At 42.0% G+C, this 12,954-nt stretch overlaps 1 protein-coding gene across 3 annotated transcripts in view; it reads right to left on the bottom strand.

Moving 5' to 3' along the window:
- Positions 1-12,954, bottom strand: part of LOC309538361 (uncharacterized protein C8orf34 homolog) — a 97,965-nt gene that overhangs the window by 83,305 nt on the left and 1,706 nt on the right. The gene's annotated exons all lie outside the window — the stretch shown is intronic.

The raw sequence follows: 12,954 nt of genomic DNA, 5'->3' as shown, positions 1-12,954 counted from the left end.
TCATGCAAACTGTATGAAGTTGCAGGGAGCTAAGCTGCAAAGGCAGGAAAGCTTAGCACCTTCACCTTGCGATTTATGTATTATTGGACAAAACAGATACAGAGAGAGAGAGAGAGCGTGCAATCAATATGGGCGGTCTTAAGCATATACCTGCTGGCCTAGCAACGCAAATTCTGCTGGCGAAAAGGTGGGTGGCCTGATTTCTATATAGGTGCTGAGTGAGCAGCTTCCTTCAATAATATCCCTAGGTTCATCTTGATTCTAAGTATACTTCAGAAATATCAAATGCACTATACCAGTATTAAAAAAGAGGATTTAGAAGCCTTGCTTCACCCCAATCCAAAGTATATATGAAATAGAAAACAGCAGCATCAAATCTCTTCGGCACTAAAAAGGCTGCAGTAGAAAATTTAGCTGTGTGCACTGTTTTCTCCTGTGATTGCACAAAGCCTTTTTAGATTCTGTCTCGTTTTTTTTAAAAAAAGCAACAACTAAAAGCTCTGTTTTTAAGAACGTACACCTTAACACAAAACATGGTACAAGTCAACACTGTAAAATGCCTTAGTGGTTTTAAATATATATATATATATTATTTTGAACTATAGCAACAATTCCCCTTTATGCTGGCTCTGATATGTTATTTACCGTATTTATGTGCCATACAGCCTGTTTTTGTTGTTTTAAGTTATTCCAATTCCTTTAATTGTTATGATTGTTTTATTTTGTTCTCTGAATGTTTTTAGCTGCTTTGAACACTCTTATATTGGAAAGGCAGCATATAAGTCATTTTCATTAATAAATAGAATGCTACTGTCAGGGGTACAGGGACAGAGGCACAGGGAAGGCAGGAAATGGAGAGCGATGGAGAGGAATCCCAGGAGAGCGAGGAAGAGGATAGCAATGACGCAGGGGATTCCATGAGTCTCTCCAGCGAATCAGAGGATTCCCAGAAAGGGGCGCCTGTGGTAAGGGCAAGGGGAGCCCCGGGTGGAAAGTGTCAGGAGCGGGGGGCCAGCAGGGGACCCCAAAGCGGCAGCTGGGAATCAGGGCCAGCCTCCCCACCAGAGCGCAGCGAGGGAGGGGGAGGTTCCAGTGTGTCAGAGGGAGCAGCTCCGGCGACAGAGAAAGGGGAGGGATCAGAGCAAGCCGTTCTCCCGGAAGGGGAGGAAGGCAGTGAGCAGAGTAGCATAACTGTCAAAAGGAAGGTCAGAAGTTGGGCGCGCGCGCCAAGTTCAAATGAGGAGGCGTGCGGGAGAACAGGGAGCCCGGAGGAGGAGGGGCCAGGACCCAAAGCCCGCAGGAGGGGGCAGGAGCAGTCTGGAGACTCCGCTTCAGGAGAAAGCAGGAGGGGGGGAACCCCGGCGGGCAGAAAGACCCTGCGGAAAAGGAAAGAGAGAAAAAGGTGGAGCAGCGTTAGCTTATTAAACTGGTGTAGGGGAGGGACCAATTCAGAGGGGACTTCAAATGTCTAGGGGAAAGAGACGCGGGGCTGCACGCCTCGGTTGTGGAACCAATAATGAACTGCAATAAACAGCCTTGTATATAAGAAGAGCTTGGGGTTGGTCTTTTGTGAGCTGAGACCTGAGGCAGCCCTGACAGCTACCTTTCTTAACAAGTTCAGGTAAGCTGCCAGTACAGCCTATTGCCAAGGAAAAAATACTGTGATGCATGCTTACATATTTATTCACTATAAAGTAAGCCCACAACGTACACACATTTAACTTGTGTGCATTCAGCTTTATGCGTGTGGTAAAAAAATTAAAAGGGGGTGGAATTCTGGGGGAAATTACTTTGGCAATCCCCTCCACCATTGAACCCAATGTGTTTTGAATATACACAATATTGGCTTGAGGTGCAACCTCCAGAATGTAACCCTTGCATAAATTGTGGGCTTACTATATCTTAAAATGTTGCACAGTTTACTAAGAAGACATTATGCTACAGCCCTATGCATATTTATTTACACATCAATAAATCCTACTGGACTCAATGGGATTTAGGGCCAAACCATAAATTACTAGAAATGTGTGCTTATTTTTTAAAAATACAAATAGTAGCCATGGGAAGATGTATGTCATCTCATCTGTCCTCCCAGTTGAACGACGTGGCCCAGGGAGAGAGGGAAAAATAGTGGAAGTGAACAGCTGGCTTCGCAAATGGTGTAAACAGGAACGGTTTGGATTCTTAGATCACGGACTGCAGTTTCTTGGACTTCTGGCAAGCGATGGGCTGCACCTCACAACGGTTGGGAGGAATGATTTTGCCAAAAATCTCAGAAACCTCATCAGGAGGGCTTTAAACTGACTAATGTGGGGGAGGGAGACAGTGCTCCTGAAGGTAGGAGTCTATCAACTGATGAAGATGATCATCCAAATGTCATAGACCAAATGGAGCAAACAGCACGCAGACCTAGTGGTGGGAGGAAAAAATCCTTAAATAAGAGACACAGGGGAATGATTAATGGACTCCAATGTCTGTACACTAATGCGCAAAGCATGGGAAATAAACAAGATGAGCTTGAGCTCTTGGTACAGCAAACTAAATATGACATAATAGGCATCACTGAAACCTGGTGGGATAAGTCCCACGATTGGAATGTAATAATGGAGGGATACAATCTATTTCAGAGAAACAGACCAGACAAGAAAGGAGGAGGAGTGGCGTTATATGTCAGGGATGTGTATACCTGTGAAGAGATCCAAGAATTAGAACCTCAAAGCCAAAGTGAGAGTATTTGGGTCAAAATGAAGGGAGAGAAGAATAACAGTGACCTCATTGTGGGAGTTTACTATAGATCCCCAAGCCAAACGGAGGACATAGATGATGCCTTCCTGGAACAGATGGCCAAGCATGCAAAAGGAAGGGAGATAGTAGTAATGGGGGACTTCAATTACCCGGATATTTGTTGGATGTCAAACTCAGCCAAGAGCATAAGGTCAAACAGATTCCACACTGGCCTTACAGACAACTTCATTGTCCTGAAAGTGGGAGAAGCAACAAGAGGAACAGCCATTTTAGATCTGGTCCTAACCAATGTTGATGACCTGGTTAGTGGGGTAGAAGTGGAAGGATCATTAGGTGCGAGTGATCATGCTCTTCTGAAGTTTACTATACAGCGGAAAGGAGCAGCCAAGCATACTAGGACTCAATTTCTTGACTTTAAGAAAGCCGACTTCATAAAACTTAGTGAAGTGCTGGGTGAGATCCCATGGACAGTAATACTAAAAGGAAAGGGAGTTCATGATGGCTGGGAGTTTGTTAAGAGGGAGATAGTAAAAGCACAACTTCAGGCAATACCAATGAGACGGAAACATGGAAGGTGCCTAAAGAAGCCAGGGTGGCTATCTAAAGAACTTTTAACTGAGTTAAGATTAAAAAAGGATGTGTACAAAAAATGGAAAAAGGGGGAAACCACCAAAGAGGAATTCAAACAAATAGCCAGCACGTGCAGACACAAAGTCAGAAAAGCTAAAGCACAGAATGAACTCAGGCTTGCTAGAGAGGTTAAAAGCAACAAAAAAGGCTTTTATGGGTATGTTCGTAGCAAAAGGAAGAACAAAGAAACAGTGGGGTCACTCAGAGGAGAAGATGGTAAAATGCAAACAGGGGACACAGAAAGGGCTGAACTCCTCAATGCCTTCTTTGCCTCAGTCTTCTCCGATAAAGAAAACAATGCCCAACCTGAAGAATTTGGAGCAAATGATTCAGCAGAGGAAACACAGCCCATAATAACTAAGGAGATAGTACAAGAATACTTGGCTAGTTTAGATGTATTCAAGTCTCCAGGGCCAGATGAACTGCATCCAAGAGTATTAAAAGAACTGGCAGATGTGATCTCAGAACCACTGGCAGTCATCTTTGAGAATTCCTGGAGAACAGGCGAAGTCCCGGCAGACTGGAGGAGGGCAAATGTTGTCCCTATTTTCAAAAAGGGGAAAAGAGAGGACCCAAATAATTACCGCCCAGTCAGTCTGACATCAATACCTGGGAAGATTCTGGAGCAGATCATTAAGCAAACAGTCTGTGAGCACCTAGAAACGAATGCTGTGATCACCAATAGTCAGCATGGATTTCTGAAAAATAAGTCATGTCAGACTAACCTGATCTCGTTTTTGGGCAGAACTACAAGCCTGGTAGATGAAGGGAATGCAGTGGATGTAGCCTACCTTGATTTCAGCAAGGCATTTGACAAGGTGCCCCATGATATTCTTGTAAAGAAGCTGGTAAAATGCGGTCTTGACTATGCTACCACTCAGTGGATTTGTAACTGGCTGACTGACCGAACCCAAAGGGTGCTCATCAATGGTTCCTCTTCATCCTGGAGAAGAGTGACTAGTGGGGTGCCAGAGAGTTCTGTCTTGGGCCCGGTCTTATTCAACATCTTTATCAACGACTTGGATGATGGACCCAAGGGCATCCTGATCAAATTTGCAGATGACACCAAACTGGGAGGGGTGGCTAACACCCCAGAGGACAGGATCACACTTCAAAACGACCTTGACAGATTAGAGAACTGGGCAAAAACAAACAAGATGAATTTTAACAGGGAGAAATGTAAAGTATTGCACTTGGGCAAAAAAAATGAGAGGCACAAATACAAGATGGGTGACACATGTGAAAAGGATCTAAGAGTCTTGGTTGATCACAAACTTGACATGAGCCAACAGTGTGACGCGGCAGCTAAAAAAGCCAATGCAGTTCTGGGCTGCATCAATAGGAGTATAGCATCTAGATCAAGGGAAGTAATAGTGCCACTGTATTATGCTCTGGTCAGACCTCACCTGGAGTACTGTGTCCAGTTCTGGGCACCACAGTTCAAGAAGGACACTGACAAACTGGAACGTGTCCAGAGGAGGGCAACCAAAATGGTCAAAGGCCTGGAAATGATGCCTTATGAGGAACGGCTAAGGGAGCTGGGCATGTTTAGCCTGGAGAAGAGGAGGTTAAGGGGTGATATGATAGCCATGTTCAAATATATAAAAGGATGTCACATAGAGGAGGGAGAAAGATTGTTTTCTGCTCTTCCAAAGAAGCGGACACGGAGCAATGGATCTAAACTACAAGAAAGAAGATTCCACCTAAACATTAGGAAGAACTTCCTGACAGTAAGAGCTGTTCGACAGTGGAATTTGCTGCCAAGGAGTGTGGTGGAGTCTCCTACTTTGGAGGTCTTTAAGCAGAGGCTTGACAACCATATGTCAGGAGTGCTCTGATGGTGTTTCCTGCTTGGCAGGGGGTTGGATTCGATGGCCCTTGTGGTCTCTTCCAACTCTATGATTCTATGATTCTATGTATATGTGCATAATAATTACTGAGGACTTAGCTACATTAGTAAAAATGTATTATAACACTGTGACACCAGATGGCGCTGTAGAGCTGAAATTGCAACTCAATGATATTTTCAATTGTGAGATTTACAACCTTTTTTTGCAGAGCATTTTCCTAACCCTCCAAAAATCAAAGAAGAAAGGAGCCACAAATCTGACTTAATGGCACAGTTTGGAAGTAAACTACAATCAGATCAGGCATGATTAGTGTCCGACTGCCACAATAGGATTTTTATATACCACATTTTCCCGTGTATAAGATGCCCCCTATATTTTGGGACTAAAAATTAAGAAAATGCACTATGCACTATCCATGTATAAGACGACTCCTTATTTTAAACTTCAAAAATTTAGGAAAAAATATAGTCTTATACATGGAAAAATACGGTATATACAGATTTGAATTCCTGACTTTGAGCATGACTAGAATGCAAAGTTTTCATTACCATATGTGGAAACTCTAATATTAGACTGTTACTCAAAAGCCAAAGCCTGTAGCCTTAGAATGACATGGAAATTCATTTTCAGAGAGACGTAAGATACTATTTCATATCAGCAGAACCTACATTTCATCAAGGATCTATACAGCTGGGAATCTGTAGTCAATACTAATTATATTGATTTAGCAATCAGGAAAGATCATTGCAGACAAAATTACTGATCTCAGTCATAATTCCCGTTTCCCACAGGTGAGGAAATCTGCTTTTTCACAGGACGTAATCACAGACACAAATCTGTCAGGTTAACTATTTGACAGCTGTATAGCTTTGTGAAATATTATCCTAAGATCTACTGGAACGAAAGTATATACATATTTTCATTGCTTCATGTCATTTTGATACACTGTGTTTTGCTATTCCAGCCTATGACTGAGGGCATCTTCACTTCAAACTAGTAGCTCTAGTCATCATCACCCATAAGCAAATGCAACATGTGAACCAAATCAGTGACCACAGATATAATCGGGGGGGGGGGTGCGTGTTTGATACTGTTTTAAGCATTCTGCCTCCATGTCACAGTTTTTCCAGCTTCCAGCTGGAGGAAAATGTACAACATGGTTACCCTGACCAGAATGAACATCAGGATAGTCTTTGTACTACAGGCAATTTTGGAGACAGGACAAAAAAAGAATGAAGTGAATCAGATTGTGGAGATTATGCAAATGTAGGTAGGCTTGGACACTTTCTTTGTAGAAATGATGACACATGAGAAACTGTGGAGCACGGATTTCGAATTGAGATAGAAACCACAGAGTATGTCTCTGTTCCACACTTTGATTATCAAGGATGTCTGTGCATTTAAAAAGGTTTTTCACATATCTAAACACCTGCATGCATATTAAGACCCAAAACCATAGCAGGGGCCCCAGAAATATGTTCGTGAGTATAATGTAGTCAATATGTTACATGTTTGCCATGAGACACAGTGGTGTACGCACATGGAACACATTTGCTGTGTAAAATAAGGACTGCCACCAGAACCCCATGACTCGGAAACAAGCTGTGCCCATATTGCCCAACTTCCAGTCATCACTACAATGAATGTGCCACATGATTAACACTTCCTGCGTACTCTCTAAGTGTCCCCATAGATGGTTTTATGCATTCTTCATGGCATACATTTCCCCATGGTAATGGGAACAGGTTCTGATTCTGCAGTTTCCTTGTAGCATGCATGCATCACTTTCATGTTAACGCAAGGAGGAATATGCAATCTCCCCTCACCATAAGGTTTTAAAAGACTATGCGTACGCATGACTATGAGAACCCAAACATTGTGAGGAGACACCCCAGATTCAAGAGAAAATAGACAAGCAGTGAGCCAGAACCATGCCACGACAAAGTACAGTACAGACCAGACCGCAAAAAAGGGCAAGAAATCAAGGTGTAACACACATCATTAAGAATGGAGCATTTTACACAGGTGACAAAACTGATATAATACAAAATGTTGTGGAAAGAACATGTACAGTCTAGACTTCTATTATTGCCCCCCCCCCAAATGTAGCTCAAAATGCTCACCAGGTTACAGCCATAAGAAAGCCCTCCAAATAACACTTTTGAGCTCACAAACGTTGGTTTAACACTTGAAAAACCAATTCTTCAGCCAGTATAAAAGATTGGGGAAATAGTCTTCATAACATTTTTTTAAAGTTTGCACAGATTTGAAAGTCCCTTCGAGTAAGGAAAATGAACCCTGTCACTTTTGTTTAGTGATTCCCGGAACGGTGATCCTAAATGCACTTGCAGCAAAAGAGCCAGTCCAAGAAAGAACTTGGTGTCTGAAAGAGCTCATTGTGTGATTATATAATACATAACCAGTAAAAGTGAAGTGCAGGAAAAAAGGGGGGAAACCCTAATTCTAAACATCAATCAAGCCTTTAATTAGGGAATCCAGGTTAGGATGTATGGCCAAAATGCATATATCTCTAAGGCACATGTAAAAACTGACAGACACATATGCCAGGGCACAGCTTTGCTACTGTTTACCTCTCAAAATAAACATTCATTCTGAATTTTTCCTTCCTTAAAAGCCCCTTGTCATCTTCTACTCTGCTTTTCTTAGTTACAGATCCTCTATACTGCCATTAAGTCAGATTTCTGACTCCTTTTTTTCTTTGATTTTTGTAGGGGTAAGGAAGACAAAACTTACCAGAGTTCTCCACCAGGTTGGAAACCACACATGTAGATTTCCCAGAATGCCCCCTTCTGAGGCATCCCCCAACCCCCAGAATAATAATAATAGGGCCATCTACCATCAACTGTGTACACAGAGGAAGATTTCAGGAGAGAGGGAGGCAGGCAAAGACCTCTTCAGAGCATGATCCTGCTGGACTTTCCAGCCACAAGATCATTCTAACCAGTGCTACTTTTCCAGGAGCTTACCCAGGGTCCGTGTTTCCTTTTAGAAATGAGGCACACTGAAGACTGCAGTGTCTTTAGGATATATGGTTTATTTACACATATATCCTTAATACCCTGAAAGAGTCTTGCTTCTCCCATAGCCACAGCCTTGGATACAAGCACAAATCAGATGGGCATGTATTATTATTATTATTATTATTATTATTATTATTATTAATAACCCATTATTATTATTATTATTATTATTATTATTATTATTATTATTATTGGCGTGCCTCTGACTCCCTGGCTTCCCAGCCTGCTGTTTGCTTCCAAGCTTCTAGCTCACTTAACTCTCAGCTCTGCCCTTTGTCTCTCTTCCAGCAAGTTGAGGGGAGGGCACTCATCCATTTGTCGTGTGGCACAGGGCTACTTCCTTTGTTACCCTAAGAGGACCATTACCAAGATACTTGTCTGCCTATTTCCACAATTAGAATCTTTGCTTAGGAATGCAGGTGGCGCTGTGGGTTAAACTACAGAGCCTAGGACTTGCCGATCAAAAGGTTGGCAGTTCGAATCCCCGCAACGGGGTGAGCTCCCATTGCTTGGTCCCTGCTCCTGCCAACCTAGCAGTTGGAAAGCACGTCAAAGTGCAAGTAGATAAATAGGTACCGCTCTGGCGGGAAGGTAAACGGCGTTTCCATGTGCTGCTCTGGTTCGCCAGAAGCGGCTTAGTCATGCTGGTCACATGACCCGGAAGCTGTACGCCAGCTCCCTCGGCCAATAAAGTGAGATGAGCGCCACAACCCCAGAGTCGGTCACGACTGGACCTAATGGTCAGGGGTCCCTTTACCTTTACAGGCATACAGCCTACCCCCCCCAACTCATAACAGTACCCAATGTGAGCCTAATGTCAGTAGTGATGGGGTGGAGCTGCCCTCCCAGCACTGGTGTTGCTGCCACTATTACCGTATATCCATGCAACCCCAAGCTTGCCGCCACCCAAACACCTTCCAGGTAAGCAGCAGGGACACCAGTGTTTGGAGGGTGGCTCCACCCCACCCCCCACTAATGCCTAATGCAACCTTTAAAATGCGTAAATAAACACATTGATCACAACCATTACATGGCATTTTCTGACAAAACTAGGGCCAGTCAGTAAGAATAAGAAATTAGCCTTGAGGACAAAAATTCAGAATCGTGTTTGGAACAAACTTTACCACTGCTTTGCAGGTTATGGTATTTTAAAAGAAAAATACCACCCCCATGAAAAATCAATTTCAGCCAATACACTAGTAAAATTAAGAATGTGTTTTACCAACTATCCAGCTATTTCTTGGACGTATTATGCAAAGAAATTATCCTTAAACACCATATTTTTCATCTTTACTAAAGTGCATTTGTATTGCCCTGATGGCCAGGTTCATTTGGGGTAGCTTAGCGCAGATTTCCTTTCTAGACCATGCAATTAAATATATATTGTTTGCAGTTTAGAATGTACTTTGTACTTTAATTAGATGCAGGAAAAGCATTGTTAATATAAGCTCACCATGAACATTTTGAATAAACTGACACTCATTAATGAGTCAGCTGGCAAACAAGCTTGCACACTACAGTATCCTTGTTCTAGTACATATTAAAAGTAAGAAAAGGGATAAGATTTCCTGTGAAACAAGCACAAAGGGTAGGTGGGGAGCCAGAATTAAAAATATGATAATCAAAAATGTATTTTTCTTACCAATGTATTGTGTTTCCTTTCTACAATAATAGCTAATATTAACTTCTATTAAATTTTTATTATTTATTAAAATGCTGCCACCTTATGAAATTTGGGGTATTTTTTTTTAAAATCATGCTGCATTATATTATGCTTAGCCATTTTTAAATATTTCTCTAGAACATACTGCTGCATTCTGAGCGTCTCAGAGAAAAAATAGCATTCGAAAGCTTGAATCACAGTTCCATTTCAGTAGGTAAAATCTGAATATGTATATATTTTTGTTATCTGCAAAAGAATCTGATCTTCGCCATTTTCATAACTTGCAATATTTTTAGAACATGTATCTTCAAACACTTTGGGGTATTTGTTCTACATCACAATCCTAGACATACCTACTCAGAAGTAAAACAAATTAAAAAATTAAAAAATTGTCCAGTAGCACCTTAGAGACCAACTAAGTTTATTCTGGGTATAAGCTTTCGTGTGTTTGCACCACTTGAACTTTTCATTCACTAACAGAAGTCAATAACCATATCTGCTCTTTTACAGAAATCAATGGAATTTCCCCTAAACATAACTACATTTCTCATGATGCATTTTTGGCTTAGTCTTCTCCTCAGGAAGACGATAAACACTAGTTTGGTGAGCCACAGAAACCAACTAACTAAAAATGTTGTTATGAAGCCAAAGTTGGCAAAATCGAAACCGAAATAAATATGAACCTTGGGGGTGGGGATGTAATAGCTGTACTTTCTAGAGAAGGAGGTGCTGAAGAGGACATGTTTGAGGGTTCCCACTATACAGCCATCTTATGAGCCCCCTCCTAAATCAGTAGCCCCACCCCAGCAGACTTACCTACTGCTGGACTGGAGGTGACAGTGGTAATGTTTTAGGCTATAGTGTGCATCTGTGAACTGCCTACCATTTTAGTTATCCACGATACCCATGAACTAGCACCACTCTGGGGCATTTGCAAAATCAAAATCACCACCACCATGTACAATTAAAATGGCTCACAAACCCAGCTGCCTGGCCCAGAGGGCCATATTAAAAGTGTAACATGTCTGGAGTCTATAAAGGAATATTTAGAAGACTGTTCATGATTCTATGAAACACTTCATAGAGCTGGAATAGTGCACTGGTTACGGATCTGGGCCAGCAACAACCTGGTTAAATCTCAAAACACAGCACAATCCTAGCCCTGACTACTTAGCACTAAGCCCTATGGAATTCAATAGGGCTTTGCCAGGTAAGTGGAATTAGGATTGCTGCCTTAACACTGAACATGAAGACAGTTTAGAAGCTGCAACTAGTGAAGAATGTCTCTGGTTGGACACATATTACGCTGGCCTTGAAAGATCTGAACTGATTGCCAATTAGCTACTGAGTCCAACTTAAGATTTTTATGTTGACACAGTAAGTCCTAAACAACCAGGGGCCCAGATTTCTGAAGGAGTTTCTCTTGCCACATTGACCTACCCAGTTGTTAAGTTCAGCTGTGGAGTCCCTGCTGGTGCTGTTGCCACCCTCAGTTGTGATGGCACATCATGAGAGACCTTTATCTGCGGTAGCCTCCATGTTATGGAATGATCTCCGCTCTGAGGTGCCTCTTTACCCAGGACTTTGATGGAGTGGATGTCCTCCCTCTTCGTGCATTGCTGCTCTGTACTGCTGTTCTGTTCTTTTGATTTTGTTTTTGTGCTTTTATTTTATTATATTACTGTAGATTGCATTCATTTTAATTGCAGTATTTTTGCAACCTGCCCTGGGGTCCATTTGGTGAAGGACAAACTACAAGAACAAATAATAAACAAATGCATAGGCTACTCTTACTAAGAAAATGCCAGACTGGTCAAAATCCAGTAGGCTACAAATATTCAGTTATGCTGAATTAGTGTGGTCAAGACCCAGAAGCCATACAGACTTCACTCCAACTATTAATTAAGTCCTCTATATAAGTGGCTCATGAATGTGGCAAAGATATATAATGTACTACTGTTTTATACTTCTCTAAAGAAATTGAAGTTGAAGTTGGGAATTGGACACTTCTTTGATCCTCAGCCACTATATTCTTTAGAAGTACCACTTCATTTCACAATATGCTTTGTATTACAATGAGTACATTTTTCATTACAGCTTGGCAGTAGTTTCCTGGCAGTTTGGTAAAATGGTTTTGGGATAAGTAGATCTATGTTAGTTTTTTTAATTCTTCATACATAAGTTACATTTGTATAGACCAAGGCTTGTGTCACAAAAAAAATTAATGGTAAAAAAAATGAATACAGTACTAAAAGCATAATTGCTTTAAAATGTTACAGGAAAATTTGGCCAGCCCTTTCTTTATAGATGTTTATATCAAAGCAAAACCTATACAGAGAAATGCTGCAACCTGTGGAGAACAAACAGAATAATTGCAAACGCAGAAGGACATAAAGAAATAAAGCCTTAAAATGCTCCAATGGGACGGGTCACTTTTATAACTTATCTTCTCTTTTTAAAAAAATCTGCTTTGTGCTTCCAGTAAATCCTGAATTAATCTCTCGCGTGGTATTTTTGTTTCAGATCAGTCAAAAGAAGATAATAGCTCTGGCGTTATCTATGCTGTCGTGCGCAGCATGCTTAAGTCCTCAGCCATCCTCTGGTTTGCTCTCAGAGCACAGCAATGCTGCTTTTGCATTATATCCTGAAGCAAACACTCCCATGTGCTGAGTCTGCATGTGGAGCCCTCACCAGTCCCCCTGTCCAGGGAGACTCTAGAACACTTTCCATCCCTCACATTGACATGACAGGGAGGGTGAGGCACAGCAGCCTCGGGCTGCCTTCCGTGGCTGGGCAGTGCAAAGTCACTCTCTGACCCTGTGCCCTGGCAACTAAGAGGACACTTTCTGCCCTGGATTTGCCCGCACAGAGCCAGGCAGTAATCCACAAAAGGCTGTACTATATGCACAGCCTAAAGGTGACAGATGATTCCAACTCAGTCCAGTTTTGCTGACTCTCAGCAAGCGTAGTGACAGAAAATAATAATCAAGGAATGCCTTCAATGGAACCGACTGTCACTCTCTAC

The sequence above is a fragment of the Podarcis vaucheri genome (assembly GCF_965113315.1).
Source record: "Podarcis vaucheri genome assembly, chromosome: 8".
Lineage (NCBI taxonomy): Eukaryota > Metazoa > Chordata > Lepidosauria > Squamata > Lacertidae > Podarcis > Podarcis vaucheri.
This window is presented reverse-complemented; position numbering and strand designations above follow the sequence as displayed.